The 12,549-nt window shown below is 39.2% G+C and overlaps 1 protein-coding gene and 1 long non-coding RNA gene across 2 annotated transcripts in view; both read left to right on the top strand.

Annotated features, from left to right (window-relative positions):
* Positions 1-12,549, top strand: part of tusc3 (tumor suppressor candidate 3) — an 81,042-nt gene that overhangs the window by 21,480 nt on the left and 47,013 nt on the right. The gene's annotated exons all lie outside the window — the stretch shown is intronic.
* LOC129182811 (uncharacterized) lies at positions 829-4,809 on the top strand. Its single transcript, XR_008570693.1, has 5 exons — positions 829-2,419; positions 2,823-3,031; positions 3,141-3,307; positions 3,442-3,750; positions 3,832-4,809. It is a non-coding gene; the product is annotated as an uncharacterized LOC129182811 (long non-coding RNA).

The following is a 12,549-nucleotide window of genomic DNA, read 5'->3' as shown; positions in this document are numbered from 1 at the left end:
GAAACAAGTTTGTAACTGTATATTACCATAAAACAATGGCAAAAGACTCTGACGAGCCAACAGTTGCAGCATGCTCAGCATCACTTTACTCTTTTATGGGCAGCTTGTGGCTTCTCTTCTGCGTGAGTCACTGCAGCACTTGTCTCTCTGTGCTGCTCTTTTTCTTAGGGAAACGACAACGAAAAACAGTTTGGCAGTTGACCTTCCTGGTGTTTTACAATTAAAAGTTATGCCGTGCTATGTTTAAGGCACGGGTCCAGTTATCTTGTTTTTTGGTTCACTTAAAAAATTGACACAAACATTTTGCCTTGGTTTTAGTACACTTTTTCAGTTGTCATACTATACGCCGCATGTCTTGTCGTGTTGTTAATACACTGGGTTTGTAACTTATCTTTAGTACAAAATGTGCCTGTTAGCAGCTTTTACTTATCTTTAATACAAAATGTGCCTGTTAGCAAGCTCTGAAAATGAAAACTGGAACCGGAAGTAATTTTCCCCCAGCTCTGTTGCCTGTCTGACGTCACCACCAGTCGACTCTGTAGTTCTTTGCGAATACTAATAACTAATACAGTTACACCACAAGTCTCTGCTTTTTAAACAATTTTCACAGCTACAAAATAACACAAAATGGAGGCAAAGGAAGAAAGATTTTAAGAAAGATAAAGATTTTAAACTCATTTTGGTACATGTTTGTATATTTCTCAGGGATGCAGTTTGAGCGTTAGGTTGCTGTGTGATGAGTTTAGTGTTTTCTGTAAGATGGCACCATGAGTTAGACTTTTAAATTGTTATACTTTATATATACTGACTTCCTGCAATTTCCAATGGGTTGACAAGCTTGTTGTGAGGGCACTGATCGCTTGTGATTGGCTCCTGCCAAAGAAAAAGCTACCGTTTTCTCACTGACTCGCGAGGGGCACAGTATTTAAACAATTAGTAGTTGAAGTTGAAGTAAAGGAGATGTCAAGAGATTAGAATTTAGCCATAAATTAGCCGCGCCACTGTATAAGCCGCAGGGTTCAAAGTTTAAGAAAAAAATAGCAGCTTACAGACCAGAATTTACGGTATGTTTGGATTTTTTTTTTTAGTTCAGTGTCCATTTAAAAGATGGAGTGTTTAGCTTTTTTTTTTGGCTTTTGTGGCTTTTTTGCATCACTTTTTTCAAATGGTGAATTGTTGACATGGATGATGTCGCTTAAGACATCAGCATACCCTGCCAAAGCTATGTATATCTCTTAAGCAAACATCAAATGATTAACTCAGAGACAAATCCTCCCGATTCCCACGACGACCGAGGAGGCAGGAATCAGTGCGACTCTCGACATTACAGCCAACTAATAGAGCCGTGTGCACACCCACTCTGTGTGGCGAGAGAATGTCAATAAAGGTTTTACAATGGCGACAGGTGACCGTGTAACAGAGTATTTGTATTTCCGTTATTTCCTGTGGGGAAAAATGTTGTGTAATCCTAAAAATTGGAAACACAATGGGTGAACATATTTCCCCTTTCCAACGCCAGATTAAGATAAGGCGTTTATGACCTTTTTATTTGTCATTTACAAAACGCTAACTGCCTCTCCTTATCCCACTCTTTCTTTATCTCCAAGGGAATAACATAGTTCTCTTAGCCCCTTTTATGTTTTATCTTCAACTATCTGCTCATCACATTTTGTATTTTCTGTCTTCCTCCCTTAGTTTCCTGCCTCGTGCCCCATGCATTTACTCCCCTCATTCTTTCCTCCCCCTTGTTGCCCTCCTCTCCCAAAGGGGGACGAGTGTCAAGCATTGCCATATAGCTGATATGAGGGCGCGTGATTTGCTATTGTGTACACTTGTGTGTGTGTGTGTGTGTGTGTGTGTGCGCGCGTGCGTGCGTGTGTTAGAGGGAATGTGTGTTTGTGTGTGTCTGGCTTGTGGCTGATAAGACGTCACACTGTTATCCTCCCAGACAGACTTGTGTCGCTGTGACACTTCACAGGCTGAACACATACTCCAATACTTTTAGTCAGCTTCACATCAAAATACATAACTATAGCGCATACAGTCTCACACACTCTAAAACATGATTCATGGAAGTCGTACGTTAAGCTTAAAATCAATACCTTTTCCTGCTTTAAAAGTTAAATTTGTGACATGTACACATTTTAATCATTTGATTGATTATTTTTATGGGCTGGTCTAAATAAAAATAAAGAAAACTCAGTCATTTTGGAAATACATTTTTGCATTAATCTAACATAAAAGTGAATTTAGTCAGTACAACTTAAAAATCCTTAGAGCGTCCTTTAAAAATTGAGTACTGGGGTCTTGCCCGGACATGTTTGCAGTCAGACTGCGCCTGACAGAAAAAAGGAGGGAAACAGAGAAAGAAGCTGGATAAACATCATTTTGCACAGACGTTTATTGAATTCAAAGCTTGGTGAGTACTATTTTTTTCCCCCCTTTTATCCACAACAGCTAATAACGATCAACACACGGCAAGAAATTGTTTTTTTTCACCACGCTAAAGCTAGCTCTGACTTTTAGCTAAATAGCTAGTAATTACACCATAACGTCTGTGTTTTATGGTGGGAGCCGAATGATGTTGTGTTGCCAGTTAGCATTGACTGTCAGTAGCATAACTTTTAACTCCGCAAGACAGAAGAATACACGTTTTGCTTCTTTCAATTTAAAAATGTTGCATTGTTGATGATGGCTTGACCAGCAGAAACTGCATGGCTGGGCTGTTTTACATTAATGACTAAAGAAATGTAGGTTACCGAGGATACATTTTGATTTTTAAGTCTTTGAGTTCAGATTTAAGTTTGTTAATTGATCCATAGTTGGAGGACAGTCTGAAGAAGTGCATTCTGAAAATGTGGACAAGAAAGTGAGGCCATGGTGCAGAAAGGTATGAAGTAACATCATGAACGAGTTGTTGTAATAACATTTTGTTGAGTATGCACAGATCATTAGTTAAAAGATGGTAAAGATCCATTTGCAGGCAAGACAAACACCAGAAAGATGGCCTGTTCGTTTTGGCACAGCTCAGGTACATGTTTTTTCCATTGGTTAATTGGTATTATGTGTTTTTTTGAAGTACAGTATATTATATAAATGAACATGTTGTTCCTATTTTTTGCTTTTGTTTTTTTATACAGATAAATCAAGGAGTCAGAAGGATCACCTCTCTTAACATAGAGACAACATTCATGGCAAAGTTGGACCAGTATTCCCAAAAAATAAATAATGTCCTTGATTCCCTCAAGAGGGGCGGCTGCAAAAATGAATAGTTAGTGCATCCGGGACATCTGGGATGCTACTAGAGGTAAGAAGAAATTAAATGAATTTAATTTCAAATTGTTATGTTGTGATTTTGACCATGATGTAAACATCTCAGGCTCTCTGTAGTGTTGTGCTATTAAGTGTAACTTGAGTTCAACATCTCTTTTCTGTTGACAGGACAATTCTGTGGAGAGAAGGGGAGGGGTCGCTATCGTGGTTTGGTGGTATAGCTCAGACGCCACTATACTTTGTGTTAGAGCTGCTTCAATTCATGGAAATATCAGTTCCTACATTAATTGTCAACTTTGATGATTTGTTCATCAAATCAAGTAATTAAGAAAATAAGTCCAAATTATCTGATTTCAGCTTCATAAATGTATTTTCTGCTTTCTTGGCTCCTTTAACATTTATATTTTAAACAATCTTCAGACATTTTGTGGAACAAACTGATTCATCAAGCCTGATAAAGCAATCATGAAACCTGTTGTGAGTTTCAGCCCTATTTTTTCTTACTGTCATGTTTATGTACAATTACTTAAAACTTTTCCATTGATTCTGACCCTAAAGATGGTGATGGGGATTTTACCAGTGAAGTGATGAGGACTGTGGTAACCAGAGGTGCCGTAACACCTGAGCCAGCCAACGCAACGATCATACTTGAAGGAACAGAAGTCCAAGCAGACCTGAATGCACAAAGAGCCTGTGCCTTGCTAATGAGGCTGACATACACACTATACATCCGCTACCCAAAAGAACTTGAAACACTTGTGAAGTGTTTCCAAAGATATTCCTCAAGCTGGATGATCTGAAAACTTGCTACAAAGTACACTGCTGCACTAAATGTAAAATGTTGCCCTGTTTTTGGAATGACTTGTTGTGTTACATACTGTATATTGCAGGGGTGTCCAAAATTTTTCCCCCGAGGACCGCATGTGGAAAAGTCAAAGGATGCAGGGGTCATTTTGATACTATATATTTTGTAAAAAGGCTGGAGGAAAAAAAAAAAGACACCAACTTACTATGTAATCCTCGCTGCGCAAAACCTGAACTAATACGTTAAAATGAAAGTGTCGTAATATGAACACCGGGTTCGCTATGTTGTTTGTGCTTTGTTTTATGTGTAGTGACCCTAGTCATGCTACTGCAGTGGTTTGGTGCTATTTTGAGCAATATTAGTGGTTTATAAAAAAAAGCAGGAAGCTGTTATTACTGTTAGCCCAAATGGATAGCACATCTAACAGCGTTAATATTGGAAAGCTAAATACTGGCAAATATACCAAAACATCTGCCATAAGCCTGGATGGGAAACGTGTGTACATGCAGAAAAAGACCCAAGGTTCATTTTACGCCATACTTTGACTTTAATACAAAGTTACTCGAATCAGTCCAACACAGCATGACTGTCAAAATGGTCATTTTTAGATATTTTTGCGGGGATGATTTCTGCCATTTATTTTGCTGCAGTTTTGTGTACTACTGAAATGTCAATATGCAGTCAGGCCTTTGGGATGCTTGTGGATCTTTTAATAAACATTGTCATCAGAAAACTGGAATTAAAATGTGTAATTTATTCTGACTCCGAAAAATAAGTCATGAGGGCTCTAAAAAATACATGTTCAAAATGTGCATGGACTTTTCTTAGTACAACGAAAGTAAAACAAAATGTTACAATAACTAAATGGAGTACTTTTTAACTTAAGGTTGTAGAGGACAAAGCAAATCATATACTGTAGTATGTGCTGAAGTAGTAGAGTTTGCCTGTCTAGATATGTCTTGTGGCATGAACACAATAAAGGCTTAAGTTGAAAGAGCATAAAAAGATCCATGCAAATTTTTACCTCAATATTTTTAAGTTAAGCAAATGCATCCGTTTTTTAGAGTGCACATATACACACTTAGACACACATGCAGTGCTGACTGTGTGTGAAAGTTTAAAGTGGATTTTTATGTAATTCTGTGTATGTGGAGTATTGGTGGCTGTCTGCGTTGCCTGTCAAAGATAAATTATACATTTCTTTCTTAAACTCATCGTCTTGTGCTTCAGTGGCAGAAAGGCTCTTAACACTCTGCACAGGACATGAAACTGTATTTGTGTTAGGGATTGGGCATATCAGATCTAATATCAGTTTCGGGTTCCGATACTGGCTTAATTCGAGGATTGGAATTTTTCGATACCACCTGCAGAGATTTTGGATCCAAGAGCCATGTCTTTACTTCAATTCCAGCTACTCTGCTAGTTGGCTGCACAGGGTAATGGAGCGTGCTGTAGCTAGCATGGCTAAAGTATGTCCTGCCAGAGTTCAGAGGCGTTCCTGTAAATTACTAACTAATCCTTGTATCCATGGCGGCCAATAAACTGCATTTCATACAATTAGGAAGAATGGACGATAATCAAGGATTTTTTGTTTCTCCTGTTGTGATTTCATGCTCTTACCTAAAGGACATGGTGTGGTAATTTTTTGTCTTGACTAAAATGACAAAGCTTTTGTATATTTTGTATCTAAACTTCCTTTTAGTGTATAACGATCTAGAAGAAATTACGGTATTAAACGGGTGCATTTTGTTAGTTGCTGTTATTTGCTAGTTTAATATTACCATGCTTTTATTTTGAAGCTTGCTTTGCAATGAACAGGAAGTCATTGTAATGCTGTGTAATTTGACCGCAGTATATATTGTCATTTAACGCTGCTTAGCAGTAATGAGAAAGTTGACAATACAATAACACATGTTGACATAAACGGACTGACTTTTCATAGAAATTAACCATTTGGGTGTCAAATTTTATGTTGACAAAAGCAGCCAACTTCACCCGGAGGCACTTTTTAGTAATAAGAACACAGTGGACTGGGACTTGTTCAGTTGGCATAGACGAATTGTGGAAAGTGGGTTCTACTGTGTATTAGTCTAGTTCTTATGTCAGTACCTTTTGTGTGCTACAAATGCTCGCAAATAAATCCCCAGTAAACAATAATATGGGCAAAATTAATTGATTTGCAAACAGTTTCCTCAATGGTTTATCACATTTACCCTGTTTTGGAAGTATTCCTATACATGTTGCATATTATTGCTCAGAACAGTTGGTTCTAGTGCACAAAAGACAACATGAAAGTTTATTATCTTGAACATTCAACCCATATGGTAGGAAATCAGACAGAATGGTGAAACATCACACGTTCCAGTTCTAAACTACAGTACTTTTATTTTAAGATAAGCGTTATAATGATCCTTTCTAACTGTAGTTTGGATACAATTGCATTTATGTTGTGTTAGATGTTTATATTTTTCATATGCACTTTTTTAGCACCAAGGTTTATAGTTTGAATAATTAAAATATACTTTTTTAAGAGATGCAGATTTCTCACTGGATTGCAGAAGAAGCCTAAGCAGATCTTAACTGTAGTCATCGCTGCAATAAACAAGTGTGAAGAAAGGCTCCTTCAACCCTAGTTGACAGATCATGTCTTTAATGAGGAGCTTGATTGTGGATGATCATTGCGCTCCTCATTTCAACTGAGCAACTGTGGGTCACGCCCCATCCCAGCTGTTCACATTACTGGCCAGCCAATTACTCTCAGCAACACAGCAGAGACTCAGATCAAGCTACTGTAAGATTAGTGCAACCAGCTCCCTTGTGAAACTACCCTACTACTTAACTACGGCAGTCATGGCTTGCAGCACATAAGTTATATTACTGGTACTGCTGCCTCCATGAGCACTCCTAGAGTACTGGGCATGAGGTGGCTTCTTTTTGTCCGACAGTAAAACCAGAACGGTTCCGGCCAGCAGCTTTTCTTTAGTGACTTTATTGCCAGCTCATTCTGTAAGCTCTTTAGCTCTTTAGTCAGTATTGCAGCACGTTGATGTCTAACTGCCTCATCAAGCTCAGGTCGCAGTAAAACATTGGCTGATGTGTATAATGGTCATTATGAAAGACGCCTTAACGCAATATCATAATGTCGTCTCTCTTGGTTTTTACATGTTCAAAATGCCAAGTTCATAGAGGTATCTTTAGACCAGCAGTGGGTGTCTTAATATGCTCATTTATGGTCATTTTTGTACTTTATCTGCCATGAAAAAGAACTTAAGTGTTGCATTTTTCCTCATTCCAAATTACACCCCACTTGCAGATTTGACAGGTCACTTACTGCTGGTTAAGGCCTATTTTATTGCACTCAAAGTGGGAGTATTTTTTATTTTTTTTTAAACAAAGTTCATGTTGTTTTTCTTTGTGGTAGCTCACATGTGAGAAAATGGCGGCCCCTGGGCCGCAAAGGCGCTTGCCTTTGATCAGTCTGGGACTCTGATTAATTTCCAATCTAAAAAAAAACAAACAAAACAATCTAACAAATAAAGTTGACAAATATTGTATTTACTGCTGTCCACTAGCATGGAAAGCTTGTAACTGGTACTGGTGTGTGAAACCTGGATTATGTGCTTGTGTGTGCCCATATAAAAACAAGTCACTGTCCGCAAATGGCTTCTGGATTGCACTTTGGACACCCCTACAGGGTTTCCCCTATGTTTTTTTTTTTAGCTGTGGTGGCGGGCAGCATGGGAGGTGGACTGCCGCTGCTGTGTCGTGCCACTGCTGCGTCGCTGTACCATTTTTTTTTTTTAAGTATTTAAATTTACTGTTGGTAGTAATGTCGACATTCGGGTCGCTTTCACAGAGTTAAACAAGAAATTAATTAATTAACTTTGAATACCTTTCTCTTGGTCTTTTCGTCCTCTCTGTATTTGTCAAGTGCCAACAGGGCAGACAGGTGATTCTGGTGCATGTTTTTCAAAATAAAGCGTAATGAAACATTTTTATGATATTTACTAATTTCACTAATTTATTTCACATTCACAGTTTAAAAGTTGACAGATCATCAAATAGTTTATCATTCAGTAATTCACAGTTCAAATCAATATGGCAATAAAGATAATTACACATAAGTCTTCAACAGTTGTGTACATTAACTGGGTACCGGCAATACGTCAGTGAAAATAGCCGTAATGGTCTCGTGTTTTGACGCACAGCCAATGGGATCCTTCGTCTCAGAGCCATTGGATTTTTTGGGGGGTCTACCACTTGACTTTTGTTCCATAACCCTCAGGATCTTTTAACTTTAAAATGACTGTTTTACTGCCTCCAACCTCAGCAGCAATGGCACGCTACCAGAGGCCTTGCTTATGCAGCTCAATAATCCAACCGCATTCAAAGAGCAAAAGCTTTCTTACCTTTGCCATCAATTCATTTCTTCTGTTGGCTCTCAACGAAGACGCTCACATCTTCTTCGGCTATGGAACACATACGTAAACAAAACGGCCGCGGCGATCCGTCGTGGAAGAAGAGTGGCATTACCGCGAGCGTCTCCATCACGTACACATGAATGCACAGGCGACGGAGTGCAGGGACATGGCGGGAGACAAATATAACGCCGAGCGTTTTGTGAGGTCTGACCCCCTTCTTCTCTTCTTCAAGAACACCTGTTGTTTGTTGATTCTGTCTCGGGCTTGATCACAGACGTCTCCACGGCAACTGCTGTGTAATTGCGACGACACCCTGCGAACTGAGACTCCCAAGATTGGGCACCTGTCGGGGGAGAAGTCATGCATGCAAGGGCACTCACATGCGCATTCGCACACACATCCCTTCCCTCATCCAACGCCTTTGCCGCTATATCCCCCCAGTGCTGGCGAGACAGGGACAATAACTTGCACCGATTATGGCTGCACTGGCTGTGGCTGGCTGCTGGCCACGCTGGGAACACCTCCACTCCCCTTTACCCACTCCACTGGTGCAAGTCTCGTGTTCATGTTGAAAAAGTGTGTTTATTTGTGCCTATCTATGCTGGCGTTTTTTTGACAATCCCACTCTGTACTCCCCCATAGGAGCTTATTTTGTAATTGTCTTATATTTTTTTCCTCCTCTCTCCTCTCGTTGTTCCCTTTCCTCTTCCTCCTCCATCGCCCAGTCATCTTGTCCTGTCTACCCCTCTGTCTTATTGTATAGTATGTTGTATATGTATGGACGGATGATTGCACAATTTCGCTTGTACCTCTATAGAAGTGACGAGTAAAGGCCATTGTCATTCTTCATTAAATGATATGATAATACATTAAACAGTGCCATGTCGCCATGAAAAATACCAAAATGTGATTTTGTTGCAATACTTGATTTTAATATGCAAAATGGTTCGAAAACAACTTCAATTTTTGCTTGCTCCGTCACGCTTTTGGTACCCCTTTCAGGAGAATAATCCATATGTATTCACTTGTTCTAAGTAGATTTTATTGTAGGCGAGAAGCTTTCTTTATTGTATTTTTTTAACACATTTTTGATATATAATTATTTAATGACTTTACTTCTTTCAACTTTTGTCTTTGTAGTGTTTATAATTTGGTGCTGGAAGAAGTGTAGGCGTACGCGCATGTATCGTGTGTCATTATCTCTCCATTATAGTTCTCCATCAAATTGAAGTTCTTATCACTTAATAGTTTTCAAACCATTCGATAAATGTTCTGTGTATGAAAGACAAGAAAGACAATTTTTCTGAGCAACACTGACAGAAACACAGCTGCATTTATTTGTGGGCACAAAATGTAGAAAGAAATTAGACAAAATCAACCCACCCACGGTTGATGGATGATGTATGGACAAAGGCAAGTCATTTCTAGTATTTGTTATTAGCCAGATAAAATGACAAATCCCCTCCCTCAACTGACAAGTCATGTTCTTTCTGGGAATGGCAGATTATGGCATGATAAATTTGAAGCTGGAAACATGAAAGCATTTTGCTTTAATTCAGTGGAGTTGACGGATGGAAACAATAACGCTCACAGACGAATAGACAGACAAGACAACATAAATGGCATATGTTATACGTATCTACCTGTGTCATCACACTGCCTTTATCCTCACTACCTTTATCCTTAAACTTTTACTTGTATTCTTCAATGTGCGTGGTCTGGTTTCCTGGAGAACAAGCAAATGATGTGAAATTATGAATGATTGTGGTTTGCTGTCGATTTTGTGACGCAGGTAAACCTTAAATTACATTCATCCATCAATTTTGTACTGCGTCACTTGTTCAGTGAGCGGTGAGCTGGCGCCTATCCCAGCTGACTTTGGGTGAAAGGTGGTCTACACTTGGTCTAGTCACAGAGACAGACAGCCATGCACACTGGCATTCACACTGTCAATGAGTGTCACCTGAACCTAGGTTGCCTGCAACTGAAGTCAGTGAAGTCAATCACTTGACCATGAGTGTATGATTACCTCTAATTTATTTATTTTTAAACAAAAGGAATTTTTTTTTTGTCAAACCGTCGCCATCATAAACTCTTATCCGTACACTGAGTTAATCTAAATAAGGTAATATTTTATGGGACAATTTCAGCAAGTGGCATACCACCACCTCCTGTCTTAAGCAATGTATAGCAATGTGTGCAGAGGTTCACATCCCATGAGACGAGTTAGCCAGGCTAAATCTGTTTCTGATTTACTGGACAAAATTGGCCAATGTTGGACGTATTGCATCAATAAAAGTAAGGATTTTTGCATTTAATTTGCTATCCAAAAGTACACACTCTGTGCTGGTAAAATAAGTGTAAAAGGTAAAAAAGAGAATTCTAAAAATACAAACGGAATTTGAAAATAAATTAAATGGAATTTGGGGGAAAAAATAAAGATTTTATAAGACCCTATATTATTAACACCCTTATGGTCACCTTTACACTCACATTACCCAATGTACTGTAGTAGATACAATAGGACTAAATAAGCCATTGAAGACATAAATAGGACTCATACATGTGTTACTGTAAATATGTTCCCGAGGGGAGCTTGGTGACAGGCGGACAGGAAGTGACATTCAGAGTTGACTTTCAGCTTTGCGTGGGTAGCCGGCTAGTAGCTCGGCGATCAAATCTGGTGATTGGGTGTTTCACCAAACGTTACAGTAAATACTGGCACTGGTAAACTTCACAGTGGCATAGCATGTTGGCCACACAGTCAGCTGATCTGAAAGATTTGGTTTCAAATGTCCGTTGGACATCTCTTTATGGAGTTTGCGTCCTCTCCCCGTGCGTACGTGGGTTTTCTCCGGGTACTCCGGCTTCCTCCTACATCCTAAAAACATGCATGCTATGTTAACCAATTGCCGACTCTAAATTGTCCATGGGTATGAATCAGAGTGTAAATGGTTGTTTGTCTGTATGGGCCCTGCGATTGGCTGGCATCTAGTCCAGGGTGCACCCTGCCTCTCGCCCGAAGTTAGCTGGGGTAGACTCCAGCATAACCCCGCGACCCTAATGAGGACAACAGGCATAGAAAGTGAATGAAGTGACACCCAGTGACTAGTGTAGAATACTCCATAACATCTTTGAATGCATCTTTTGAATGGAATTTGTAGTGCTTGAAAATGCTTAATTTAGACAAACAATATGTAACATTATCTTAAATATGCATTTTTTTCCTTGATAACAGGCCGTATGCAACCACAAAACAGCAAAGTAGTTGCGATCATAATTCACTTCAATATGGAAATAAAGATAATTCCACATAACTCCTAAATAGTTGTGTACATAACCTGAGTCCTGGTGATATGTCAGTCAAATTAGCTATTTAACGTTCATTAGGGCACACAGTTCATGTATTACATCCAGTTAGCATTTGCTATCAAACATTATCGATATACAAGAATTTAAAATGATGATGCAAAAGACAATGCAGCCGAAGTCAAAGCAACATATTGAAAAGGTTTCACCAATGGGCACATTTTTAATTTCATCATGAAATAATAGTTTAAGAAGCAAACGTGTAGAAAACACTGATTTCTGTAGGAGACTTCATGACGCGAAGCAAAGCTAGTAAACAATACACTTTTTTCTACGTAACTAGCCGCTATAAGTGAACAGATAACTTTTGTTATAGATATAGACATCTTACCACTCAGTTAGTTTATCCATAATCAGAATAATGAAGATGAAAGTTGCATCTTCATGTTTAGCTTGAAACGCTGCGGGGGAGCAAGCGCGAATCAGGAGGGGAGCTTAATGTCAGCTGACTGATGTCATATGAAAACTACAAAGTGACGCTTACGCGATCGACCCAAACTACCTTGGCGATCTACCGGTAGCTCGCGATCGACATAATGGCCACCCCTGGTCCAGAAGCTACTGTTGACCTGGCGGGTCTTCATATAAACACCAAAACAGCTGGCCGAGGGGTTATATTGGGTGAATAAGTATTAAGACGTTTGTACCATTTTAGTCACTACACTGGCCTGCGTTTTCTCT

This window comes from Dunckerocampus dactyliophorus, chromosome 6 (assembly GCF_027744805.1).
Source record: "Dunckerocampus dactyliophorus isolate RoL2022-P2 chromosome 6, RoL_Ddac_1.1, whole genome shotgun sequence".
Lineage (NCBI taxonomy): Eukaryota > Metazoa > Chordata > Actinopteri > Syngnathiformes > Syngnathidae > Dunckerocampus > Dunckerocampus dactyliophorus.
This window is presented reverse-complemented; position numbering and strand designations above follow the sequence as displayed.